Source organism: Python bivittatus, unplaced genomic scaffold, assembly GCF_059951505.1.
Source record: "Python bivittatus isolate LINGU-HERP-01145 unplaced genomic scaffold, Pbiv_v1 ctg000590_np1212, whole genome shotgun sequence".
Classification (NCBI taxonomy): Eukaryota; Metazoa; Chordata; class Lepidosauria; order Squamata; family Pythonidae; genus Python; species Python bivittatus.
The window spans coordinates 20,186,751-20,198,915 of NW_028277086.1; the positions used below are offsets into that span (position 1 = coordinate 20,186,751).

The window sequence follows — 12,165 nt, forward strand, 5'->3', positions numbered from 1 at the left end:
TGTTCATGTTTGCAAAGTGAAAATGACATTTCCTTTCCTTTCTACTGATAGAAGAGCAATGTTTTAATCATCTCTTCCTCTGAATTTAGCAGTTAAAGTCTGCTAAATTTGACCATAACATGAAACGTGTATAATAGCAGCAATATTCTGCTAATTCAAATGTTTCCTATAAACAAAACACTCTGAACACTGTGTAATATTTAAATGCTGAATATTATTATGAGTTTTAAATTGAGTGAAACTAAAATCCAGTTTAACACTCAATCTCTAAATTTATTTATTTATTGGATTTATCAACTATCCCAATCCTGAAGGATTCTGGGCAGTGTACTAAACAAAACATAGTAACAAAGTTGTATATGTGCGTATGTTAATAGTTATTCAACAGTTGAAATAATATACTTTTAATTATGAAGAATGGAATGAGTGTTAAATCCTGAGTAACTTACTCAGCTAAGAAGAAGCAAAACATGCACAGAATTTCTATAATGTATATCTTAATATGTTTTGATGCATATCCAAAGTGGTGCATCTGCCATTTTTCAGATCCTGCAGCATAAAGTACCATGCTGGAGAAAGTTGTGACTGTATTTAGTTAGGAAACAGTTCATTATAGAAAGCATGCTAAATTTCAACATGTAAGATGTCAGGACGTAGTCTATTATATGCAACAATGATGACAAGGCAACATGATTTTTAATATTTTGCACACTTGTGATTCAACAGCTAAACTTTCAATGCCATGATAGTCTCACCTCTGCAGCTTTACAAGGTACGAACCACAGGAATATAGTTTATTCTTCAGTAAAATACTTGTGTTGCTTTTCCTCAGAGTATAAGGAAAAGGTGTTTAATCTCTATCCTCTAAAAATGTATTTTGGCAGGTACAAATTTTCCAGCACCTCAAAACTTTTTTTAAAGTTATAGGTTCATATTGTTGGATGTCAACCTTCTAGGTCAATTTTCAAAAAAAGAATTTGAGTAAATAAGTAAATCTCTACCAGTCCTGAGGATTCTTCCCCCTACCTAATAAATGTTTCTGTGTGGCACATTTTTAATGTGTATGCATATATTTAAGTATGTTTTGTCTATTTGCCAAAAACCACACTGCAAAAAAGACGCAGCCAGGACACACCAAATTATTAATTACATATAAATGACATATTTATATGTAATTGATATCTACTAATTAAAATTAATTGCCTGTAAAATAAGGTACTGTACTTAGAAAATGGAATCATTCTCACAGAAACCACTTGGAAATATACAAGAATGACAAGTAAGTACATACAATTATGTATAGATATGATTCCCTTCTTCTTCCAGCAGAAGCAGTGAAAGGAGGAGGAGGAGGAGGCGGAGAAGGAACAACAACAAAAATGACAAAATAACAAAAACAGACTGAATATGGAATAAGAGGAAGGCTAGCCCCATTGGGCAGGGAAGGAACTTAGAAAGGAAGAAAGGGGAAGAGATAACCAGTCAAGGAAGGGAAAAAATGATCCCTTTTTAGGTTTCACAAAAAGATTTAAATTCACCAAGTTAGCAGTCTTCCAAGTAACAATTGATCTTCAGATGAACCTTCAAAGGCATCCAAACGTTTCAGCAGCTATGGCTGCAGTTATTTGCCCCTCCTCCCACTTGCTTACTTTTTATCATGCCTTCTGTAGTTTGCAGCCAGATGCACCAATCTCCCCCCAATTTTTAGTCAACTATTTTGTAATGTTTAGAAACACTATTCCTCTAAACATTGGTTGTCAGGACACTTAAGCAGGAACGAATTGAAGTTCTGTCTGGTATTCATGGTGCAAAATAGGTTGCTGGACTTCTTCCATTCTAATCACAGATAGGATAATCATGTAGCTAGCAATTCAATGGTGCATACAACAAAATTCATAGTCACATAATAATGGGCAGGTAACATTGGCAATGAGTAAGTGGGTAATACAGATGACATTTTTTAAGAAAATTATATTATTTTGGAGAAGAGGTACATTTCAGATTGGATAAACAATGAATAAAGCATCAAGGCAATATATCAATGATATAAATGTTATGGATCTAAAAGAAGAAGATATCTGTAAGTGCAGGGGAAAGAAGATATGGTGGAAAGACAAAGGTGGGTCATTACTGTATATGGAGAGGCAGTACAACAGAGCATTATTCCTCCCAAACTGTGTCTCAGTTCAGAAGAGCCTGACTCAGTCAGGCTTTGGGGACAGGATTGAATGATTGCCGCTTAATGAAAGACAATTCACAAGGAAACAGTTATCTAGAGCTCATCCTGCATTAAAAAGTCAATCTGATTTGTACAAAATATAACTGGACAAAACTGAGACATCTATCAGTCTCTCACTGGTTTGCCCCCATGGATTATCCATGCAGTAGCATGTAACACCTCAGAGATGGGGAACTGCAATAGTTTACCATGCTTCTATCTCCCTAACAGTATGTTTTCTGGCCTTGAGTATAATATTCTAAATGTGGGAGGTTTTTTAAATTTGTTTATCTGGCAAGTTTCTGAACTGCTCTCTATGGATGAGGAACTCATAGATTCAAGTGTACAAACAAGAATGAATGAATATTCCAAAGGATTGACTCATAAAGTGCAAAGAAGACAGCTAACCTCATGAGACTCAGCCCTTAATGTAACTAACAGAAACAAATTCAATTAATTTCTAGGTGCTCAACTTAGAGCTCTAAAACATAAAATTCCAATTTGAAACTAAAGCTACATAATTAACTGAAGATCTCACCTGAGACAGACTACAATTTAGCATGAACAAAAATATTGTTGCCCTGTATTCAATATACAGAATTACACAACATTATGTATACTTAATATGCAATGCTATATTTTTTAATAAACATGCATGTTTTGTATGTGATTAGGTATGCTGAACATTGCAATATAAAAAACTAAATGGAAAAACAAAGTCTAATAAATGATAAGCAACTTTAAATAGATACTGCCACTGAGATTATAAATCCTCAGTTTAAACTCTTCGTATCTTAACTCTACTATCAAATATGCATGGTCCTTTGGACCAGGAACATTTCCATAATTGAATATTACATAGCAATAGTCATGTCCTTAGGTGACTATGGACTACTTGCATACTATCAAAATGGCTGCCACTCACATAGCCAATCCAAAAGCATTTATTTATCAAAACAAAACAACAAAACAAAACAAAACAAAAAACAAACACTCAAAGTGGCAAGGATGATCTCCATCACCACCTCCGCCCCTCAAGATACTATCACCAAACTTTTGTTTTCTTTTCAAAGCATGTGAGCACACTTTCAGACAAAAAAGTGAACTACAGTCACCGTCCAGTATTATTTTTTTTTAAACAATCCCTAGTTGGTTTACATGAGGACTAAATATATTTTTATAAAAATGATTTGCTTTATGGCATGCCACCTTTCCTTTAAAAAAAAAATTGGAATTGGACATGGCAGGAACCAAGAGAGATTTCGGTGGGCTCCATGTTACCTATCTCTAAATATTTAAGTTTGTATTCTGAACGTTCTATAGCTCATTTGAAAGTCCGTGTACCAGCCACAAAAATAGGGCAAACATCTTGAAGTACTAATCCAGATCACATGATGCACTGACATACTGCAATAGTATGTTTGGTGAATGGCCACCTGCATATATACACATAAAATACAGAGGGAGGCACCTTTTGTTGGCCAGGGGCTTCATTTAATTTAACTTTGTTTTTAGAGGTTCAGTAGCCACAGCACATAAGGAGAGAACTTGGGGTGATGGTTGTCTAGTTTTTTGGAAGTAGTTGGGGGGGGTTAATTTTTTAAAAATTACCGGTTTTCAGAAAAAGTCACCGGTTTTCAGAAATTCTGGTCAAAAGTGTCTCTGAGGACCACAAAAGGGGATTCAGAGGTTCCATATGGCCTTGAGGACTCTATTTCATGGATCTACATATGTGTATTAAGATCGGTTCTATTCAATGCCAGCCATTATATATGGGTGGGAGATAATTAGACCTGAAAAAGCAAGTATGGTGTGCAACATTTAAAAAATAATATGCCATTAAATAATTTCCTAATATTTGTTAGGAATATTTTATTATAATATATAATACTTAAAATAAATTGTCAAATATACTTGAAATAAGTGTCAAGTCTATATAATAACAAAACTGAACATATCTGACCCAGTTAAAGGCCTATTTTTACCCAGGCACCTAAGAAATGTCAGTAAGCTCTTCCCTATCTTCTAAATTTAGCTTTGATTTGTCACAGTTGAAGTTATGTGTTAAAAGACTCCAGATTTTAGAAACCTCATAGCATATTTAAAAACCACAACTTCTGTGCTATGGTGTTCATATGATGTATATGTGTGTGACTGATTGATTAATTGACTGAGAGAGAGAGAAATGAGTAAAACTGCAGTTGGGAGTGATACACTGTCTTTAGGCAAATTACGGAGCCCCAACACTAGCTAACTTTTAGGTAGCACACCACTTTTTAATTTGTAATTCAGCTATTTTTATAGAGGAAGCAAAGCTGATTAGCAATTTATACTAGCTGAAAAATATTTGCTGCTTTTAAATAGCATTTTGTTAAAGCATTTTGCAGTTGCAGGACATTAGTTGGGAAGAGGGTATGTGAATTAGACGGACATACTTCCACACATCTGATTGCGATGCAGGCATCTATAGAGAGAAATCAGGAAAAAATAGGAAAAATATTGAAAAGACATCACAGCTGAGAGTAATCCTGGATATTGTACATGTAATATAAAAAGTCACAAACAATACAGCAATACAGCATAAGCAATACAAAAAGTCACAAACAAAGACTTGCCGGTAAAAAGGATCAGATTCGGAAAACCTTCATGAAATCTTTATATGTTTTATCTGAGTATGGGGATCAATATCAATATCCTTTGCACGTGACAAAGGCGACATTTCTGTTGAAAGGATCAAGCTACATGCTCCTGTTTACCTGCAGGACAGCTGGGCCATATTCTGGAATAAGTTTTTGGCTGAGCTGGACAGTTTTTCTCTATGATCATGTCAGTTGTGAACCACTATATATCTTTCACTCCTGTCCAACTAAAATTGCAAAGAATGGTTGATTTTGTAACTAGTACAATAATGAAGAACAGAAGGTTATACTGACTCTGGAATATGAGGGAAAAGATATAATTCGTGGACACATCAGTAGAATTGCCCTTGACCTTTTGTTAGAAATGCTTACCTAATGCTTAAGTGCACACACGCGCACACGCACACACACGGACAATTATATATTTTAAACTATAAAATACAAACTAGCAAGAGAGAGCACTTTTAATCCTGGCCTGTATTATCACATATCACATATAATCATATATAATAATAATAATGATATACATTTCAAACTTAAATGTCTTCAAAGTAAGCACTGACAGGGAAACTATCCTGGGATAAGCTGTTTTTAGCTTTAAGTTTCAACAATGAAACAATATTGCCTTTTGCCGAAATGTTGGTTAATTACTAGCTGGACAGCTGCAATCCAGTACCTATTTATCTGAGTGTTAGCCTGAATAGGCAGAATTAAAATGCACCTTTTATAAGTTATACTAACAGCTCCAGGTGAAGAAACATCTTTTAGGTTTGCTTCTACCAGTCACTGATGTAATGCAGCCTTGGCCAATAACCCCTCTACACAGTTAAATATAATTCCTCTCTATATAAAAGCCAATTCCATCCACAATACTTCTGCCACGTGCCATGGAATAAAAATGGAAGAAAGTTTTTTAGATGATTGTATATGCAAGCTAATTTTCAAATGCTTTTTATAAAACTTGCCTGTACATTTCAATAAAAAACTAAATTACTATATAAATATATATACTGTATATATGATTTCTACATTGTACTCTATATGGGACTGACTTTGAAGAAGCTGACAGAAAATACAGAAGACCACTCATTGGCAGGTGAGTCGTGCTACTCACACATAACACCAGTGTTATGGACTCTGCGGTGGTTACCAATAGGCTTCTGGGTATAATTCACAGTTCTGATTTTGAGCTATGATGCCCTGTCTCACTCTGCATTCCCGTATCTGTACAGCTGCTTATACCAAGTAGAATTCACTGATACAGTCTGTGTACTGAGTGAAAACACAGAGGGTTCATCCCGCTTGTGGCATTCAAGGCGGAGCTAGAACTAGTACTTTTCAACAGTAGCGCTAACCCTCTGGAATTACTTGCCTCCAGAAATCTGTAAGGGACTCTGTTTCCTAATATTCAGGAAGGCGGTGAAAATACAACTTTTTAAGAGTTTTTAATGTTTAGAATCATAATGGAATCCCTAATATTAATTATACTGTATGATGAAGGGAATGGTACTTTTAATAATAATTTTAATAGTATTTTTAGCTTGTGTAACATTGTTTTTTTTTTGAAATGGCTTTGTTATTATGTTGTAAACCATCATGAGCTCTTAGAAAGTATGGCAATATAAAAATACAGTAAGTAAGTAAAGGATTATTTCTATTTTAATAAAATATATAAAGAGCTTTAAAATCATGGAGCACATTTATGCAACATGCTCAAATCTGAGTGATTCTTACGCTTGTCACACATATTAATATTGCATTATATTCCAGGTATTTAAGATAATTTCCATTACTTTCTCACAAAGAGAATAGATCTGAATGAATTTTTATATTTACTGGAACAGATAAGTAATCATTAATGTAATTATTTAGAAACCATATGTTCTGATTCCCCCTCTCTTTTCCAGTCAATCCAATTTAAACACTTTCTGAAGGAAGAGCATGATGTGAGGACATGACATATTTCAGAGCTCATATTCTGCATGCTAATAACGCCAAGGACAGTCTGTTGCATTGCATGATGGAAAAAACATCTGACTGAAACACAGGAGGAAAATACTGATCTAAATTATCAGCTTGCAAACCCATAGACTTTTAACTTTTGGCGCCTATAGCACCCTGAAATTGCACTTCTGTGGCAAAACAGCTAATTTTTCATGGAACTATTTTGTATCAAAAATGTAAAAATATGGGTGTACTCTCTCTATAGGAGAGAGCCAGTTTGATGTAGTGGTTAAAAACACTGGGCTAGAAATTGGAAAACTGGAAGACGGTGAGTTCTAGTTCGGTCTTAGACATGAAGCCATTTGGGTGACTTTGGGCCAGTCATTCTCTCTCAGCCCTAGGAAGGAGGCAATGGCAAAAAGTAGCCCCTCCCTGGTATTGATGAGCCACGGATCTCAGTCAATATAAGACAGTTTCCTTTGTTCCTAGTTTAATAAATTAAGTTTGTGTAACTGATTATATAAACATACAGTGTTTAATATTTTCCTTTTAATTATCGCAAAAAGCATGGAAATGTACACACAAATAATCTGTACACATGCAAAAAGCACACAAGTGTACACACCAGTTTTAATCTCATTGATTAAAACTGGTCTTTATAAATTAATTAGCTTGAGTTTTTGCTGATTAATATACCACATTAAACTAACTGAAGGCTACAGCTTCCAATTTAACAGACTTGACAAGTTCACTTTCTTGGAAACCAATTCAAACAGTAGGAAATGATATAAGTAAGTTGCACGGATTCATTTTAGCTATAAACTCAACAGGTAACTCATAGGAATTCAATCTTCCATCTGCAACATCACTCTTCAGTCACTTCACATCTTCAGCCCTTCAGTCACTGCATGATTTACTAAAATTATCCAAACATTCAACAAGCACTATATAATATGTAGGATTTCATGTTCATCAGTTGAAAAATTTGTAATTGCTAGCCTCAGTGTAAGTAGTAGGAGACAATACTATACTCTTGTCAATGCAAGTTAAGTGTATCTATGCCAGGTCTGTATTGATGCTTACCAAAACATTTCAGAGTTGCACTTTAAATAACTAGCCAACCATTAAAACAGAAGAGATGATAATTTCTTAAATTAAAATCAATGTAGTTGTGCTTAACTTGGAGTTCGGTAATATACAGTAGTTTTAAGTAAGGACATTTATTTATTATCATTTTTAAGCTGCTATTTTCACAACACTGTTCATATTAACGCATTCCTAAGACTTGGTGAAAGCAGTATGAACAGAAAGTATTACCACCTTTACCAGCCCACCCTCGGTATTAGTATATCATCTTTCAGAAAAGAAACACACCCAAGGGTCTCCACAAACAATGGCCCTTCTTAGCATGCCACTCATGATAGCGGCAATGGCCTCATCCACCAGGAGTTCACACCACCCAAACTTGCGAGATTCGCAGAACAAGGCACGGTCCTCCTAGGCTGCTAGAGCTGGGGAGCTTGTCTTCCTGCCCGCTTTACTGAAATGTTGAACAGCATCTTCTGGGCAGCATGAAAGAAGAACTGCTGCCCGTTCACCCACACCTCCCCTAAGCCACTGCTCTTCATCTCCTCCAGGGAGTTCCTGCAGGGAAATAAAAGGTGGGCACTTTGAAAGAGTAGGAGAGGCTGCTCCGGCTATGTGCTCACTGCACGCTGCGTCCCCGGCTGGATTTTTTCCTCCCACTGCTTTCAGAGTGGCATAGGAAGCAAAGCTTCTGCAAGGCAGATGCTCTTCAGGAGATGGTGCCTGGGGCAAGGCGGGCACTGGAACCAGTGACAGACCCCAGCTTTTCTATCCTGCAACTTAGCCAAAACTGTAAGATGTCCCTTTGCCCACTCACCTCGATCTTGCAGCTGCCAATTAGCTATCCATCCCATTCTTGAAATTGAACAGCTCCCTTTGCAACAGCCTGCGTGGGCTGACATGCCACCATGCCTGGCAGGATGGGCGAGTGTTAAAAAAGGAAGGTCACTTGTGTTTTGTCTCCAGATGACTGTAATACATACTGACCTGTCCCTGTAATCAGATGAAGCAGTAATAACTACTTTGGCAGAAGGTTTGCAAATGTTGTTTGTCTGCACGCTGTTAAATCTATTTTACCTCTGTTATTAACCAGAGCTCTACAATTTTTGAATAGCCAAGCTCATTAAAGGGAGGTGTCACCAGTTCATATCCACACACAGCACAATTTGACTCTTCTGCAGAAGCCTCCTATTTTTTTTTTATCTGCTTTCAATCGTGACCAATTCTAAGGAGACTGACTGGACAAGTCCCTGCAGTTTTCCTGGCAAGGTTTTTTCGGAAGTCGTTTGCCATTGTCTCCTTCCTAGGGCAGAGCCCAGCTGGCAGTCGCAGGAAATTAAGTCTCTTCCATTGCGTTGCATCCAGGAACTGGCAACCAATTCCCGTTTTCCCATGCAAGGCGCCGCCAGCGTTTTTCCTCCCACCAGGGTGAGAATACCTATTTATCTACTCGCTTATGCTTTCAAGCTGCTAGGTGGGCAGGAGCTAAGGGCGCAAGATGGGAGCTCACCCCACCGCGCGGAGCTTGGGCTCAAACCGCTGAAGTGTTGACCATTTCTGGCTGGCAACTTCCAGCGTCATTAAGCCACTGCGCCACCATGTCCCTCTTGAAGCCTCCTAAGGGGCTTCTTAATCAATAATAACCACTATTCCATGGATAAACTTGGTTCTTCCGAAGAGAAAAGATGACAGCAAGAAGCCGGATTGGCACCTTAAGCAGCATGACCCAAACCTCTCTGACTTTCTCAGAGAGTTCAGGCACTGATTTCCAGCACTAGTCCCTGCATCCCCCTTTCTCAAGATGCTGCGTGTCCCTTCAAGCAGCTGTACAAACAGTGGCTTGTAACAGGGAAAGTCAGCAGGGTTGAGAGCTTTTTGCCAGGGTGGCCAAGGCAATATAGCTAATACAGCTGCCCAATAACTTCCAGCCTTCCTCCCAAAGTTGGATCGCTATACACTTCCCAAGTGCCCAGCATCGCAACCTCAAAGCTGGGAGAACAGACAGCTGTGATCCCATGCTCACAAGGCTGATCCCACACTTGTCATGATGCAATGGCTCTCAGGAGAGGCCTTTGCAAGAGAGGTCCAGGGCCACTCTTAGCTGAATGAATTGAAGGGAGTCTTAAGGAGTGGAACTGTTGAAGCCGGGCACCAATAATTACCAGACAACGTTTCAAAGGAAAACCTCCTGTGTAAAAAAGCAAACTGGCTCTACCTTTTTTTTCCTTGACTCCCCACCTATGTTTGTTTATACATACATACATACATACATACATACTCCCATAATGATACGAAACTATGGTTGTGTTGGTAGACACAATACCTTAAACCATCCTGACATACACATACATGAACACACTCAATCTATTAACATATTATTTTTTCATTCTGCTTCAAAGAAACATTTTAAAACAAAAAGTTGCCAACTTTTTAATAAATGAAAACATCCTTGTTGCTATATAAACTTACTATGTTTTACTTTCCGTGGTAATCTGTTGTGGATTTAAACAAGAAATGTTATCTGATTTTCAGTATTATCAGATTTTCCATATTATCAATTAGATTTTCAGTATTATCAATTAGATTTTGCATAGCCTTTGTCAAAAAGCCAGTATATAGTTATTAATAAAAGTACATCATGAGTCACTATTTTTACATTTCATTTACAGATGGAGAATTAACTATATTTCAATAGCATGCCTTATTTATGAATTCCTGAGTCTGTAAAGATAAGATTTTGGTACTTTATACATCAGTACTTTGTAAAAGACATAATAGGCAATTTTCCATTCTCTCTTTAAAACAATCAGAAGTAAACTATGGGTTCATTAATAACTTATCCCACTGTTCCCTTTCCCTGTTCCTCTGAATGCTCAGATGGATTGTTTAGTGGTGGAGACACTGGTTTACAAATTGCTGGATTGCCTGTAGACTCTTTGATAGCGTTGGATTACAATCAGGCCAAAAAGCTAGTGCTACAAAAGTTGAGTGATACTGAATATCATCCTGAAGTCAGCTCACTCAGCTCTAGAATCCTACTAGATTCTGGTTCCTGGGAACCAGCAAACTTCTCGTTCACTCTTACTTCCTCTAAGTTGAGGAAAGTATTTTTAGGACTAAGCACAATGTGCCCCCATTGAGGCTTCTACTGTATATGGCATGTATGCCAACATCCCTGTATCCCAGTATACATGTTCTTGTGACTCCATGGAAATCAAAACAAACACATCCTCCTTTACTGTAACTTCTACGAGGACCTAAAAACAATACAACAATTCTCCTTTTACTGCAAGTGCCAGTGAAAATGGATGATTTCTATACCCACTACCTCCTTTCGGATTCAAATGGTGACATCACTCGCATGGTAGCTAAATTTATCATTGCAGCAGTCAGAACCAGGTAAGTTAACTTCAGACTCAACCTGATAACTTAGCATAGATAATGAGTAAGCATCATTAGTTATACTCAAAGTATTCCAGGTAGAACCTTATTATTTTAATGTATACGTAATGTATTTTATCACATTTTTAATTATCTAAATTTTTTAATATATGGTATTAGTATTTTAATACTCTACTAGATTGTCATACAGCAGTATAGCTTTATACCATATGACAATCTAGTAGAGTATTAAAATAGGTATGTTAGAAGTTAAAAAGATATGTTAAGATGGGAGAAACTACAACTGTCATTGCTGGGGAGAATTTCTGTGATAAAAATGAATGTCTTGCCTACGATGGTGTTTTTATTTCAGGTAATACCTGTTTTGACAACTTAAACTGTGGCAAAAAAGCACGAGTTAAATGTTGTTTGGTGTTATAAATATATATAAATGGTGTTATAAGATGCAAAGGAAAGAGGAGGATTGAGTTTACCTGATTTGAAATTGTATTGCTGTTTGGTTTGGATGAAAGAGTCAGTGCTGCTGAGAAATAGAAGGCTTTTGGAGTTGAAGGACATGACCTGAGATTTAGGTGGCATGGATATTTGTGGCATGATAAAGTCAAGGTTAGACAGCCAGTTTGGTGTAGTGGTTAAGGCATCAGGCTAGAAACTGGGTGAGTTCTAATCCTGACTAGGCACAAAGCCAGCTGAGTAACCCTGGGCCAGTCACTTTCTCTCAGCCCTAAAAAGGAGGAAATGGCAAAGCATTTCTGAAAAACCTTGCCTGAAAAACTGCAGAGACTTGTTCAGGCAGTCTCCAAGAATTGGACACGATTGAACGGATTAAAAAAAAAAAAATCAAGGTTGATGTGGATTTTAAAAATCATTATGTTT

At 37.0% G+C, this 12,165-nt stretch overlaps 1 protein-coding gene across 7 annotated transcripts in view; it reads right to left on the minus strand.

Moving 5' to 3' along the window:
• The window catches only part of RIMS2 (regulating synaptic membrane exocytosis 2), a 350,682-nt gene that overhangs the window by 16,061 nt on the left and 322,456 nt on the right, over positions 1-12,165 (minus strand). The window lies entirely within an intron of this gene.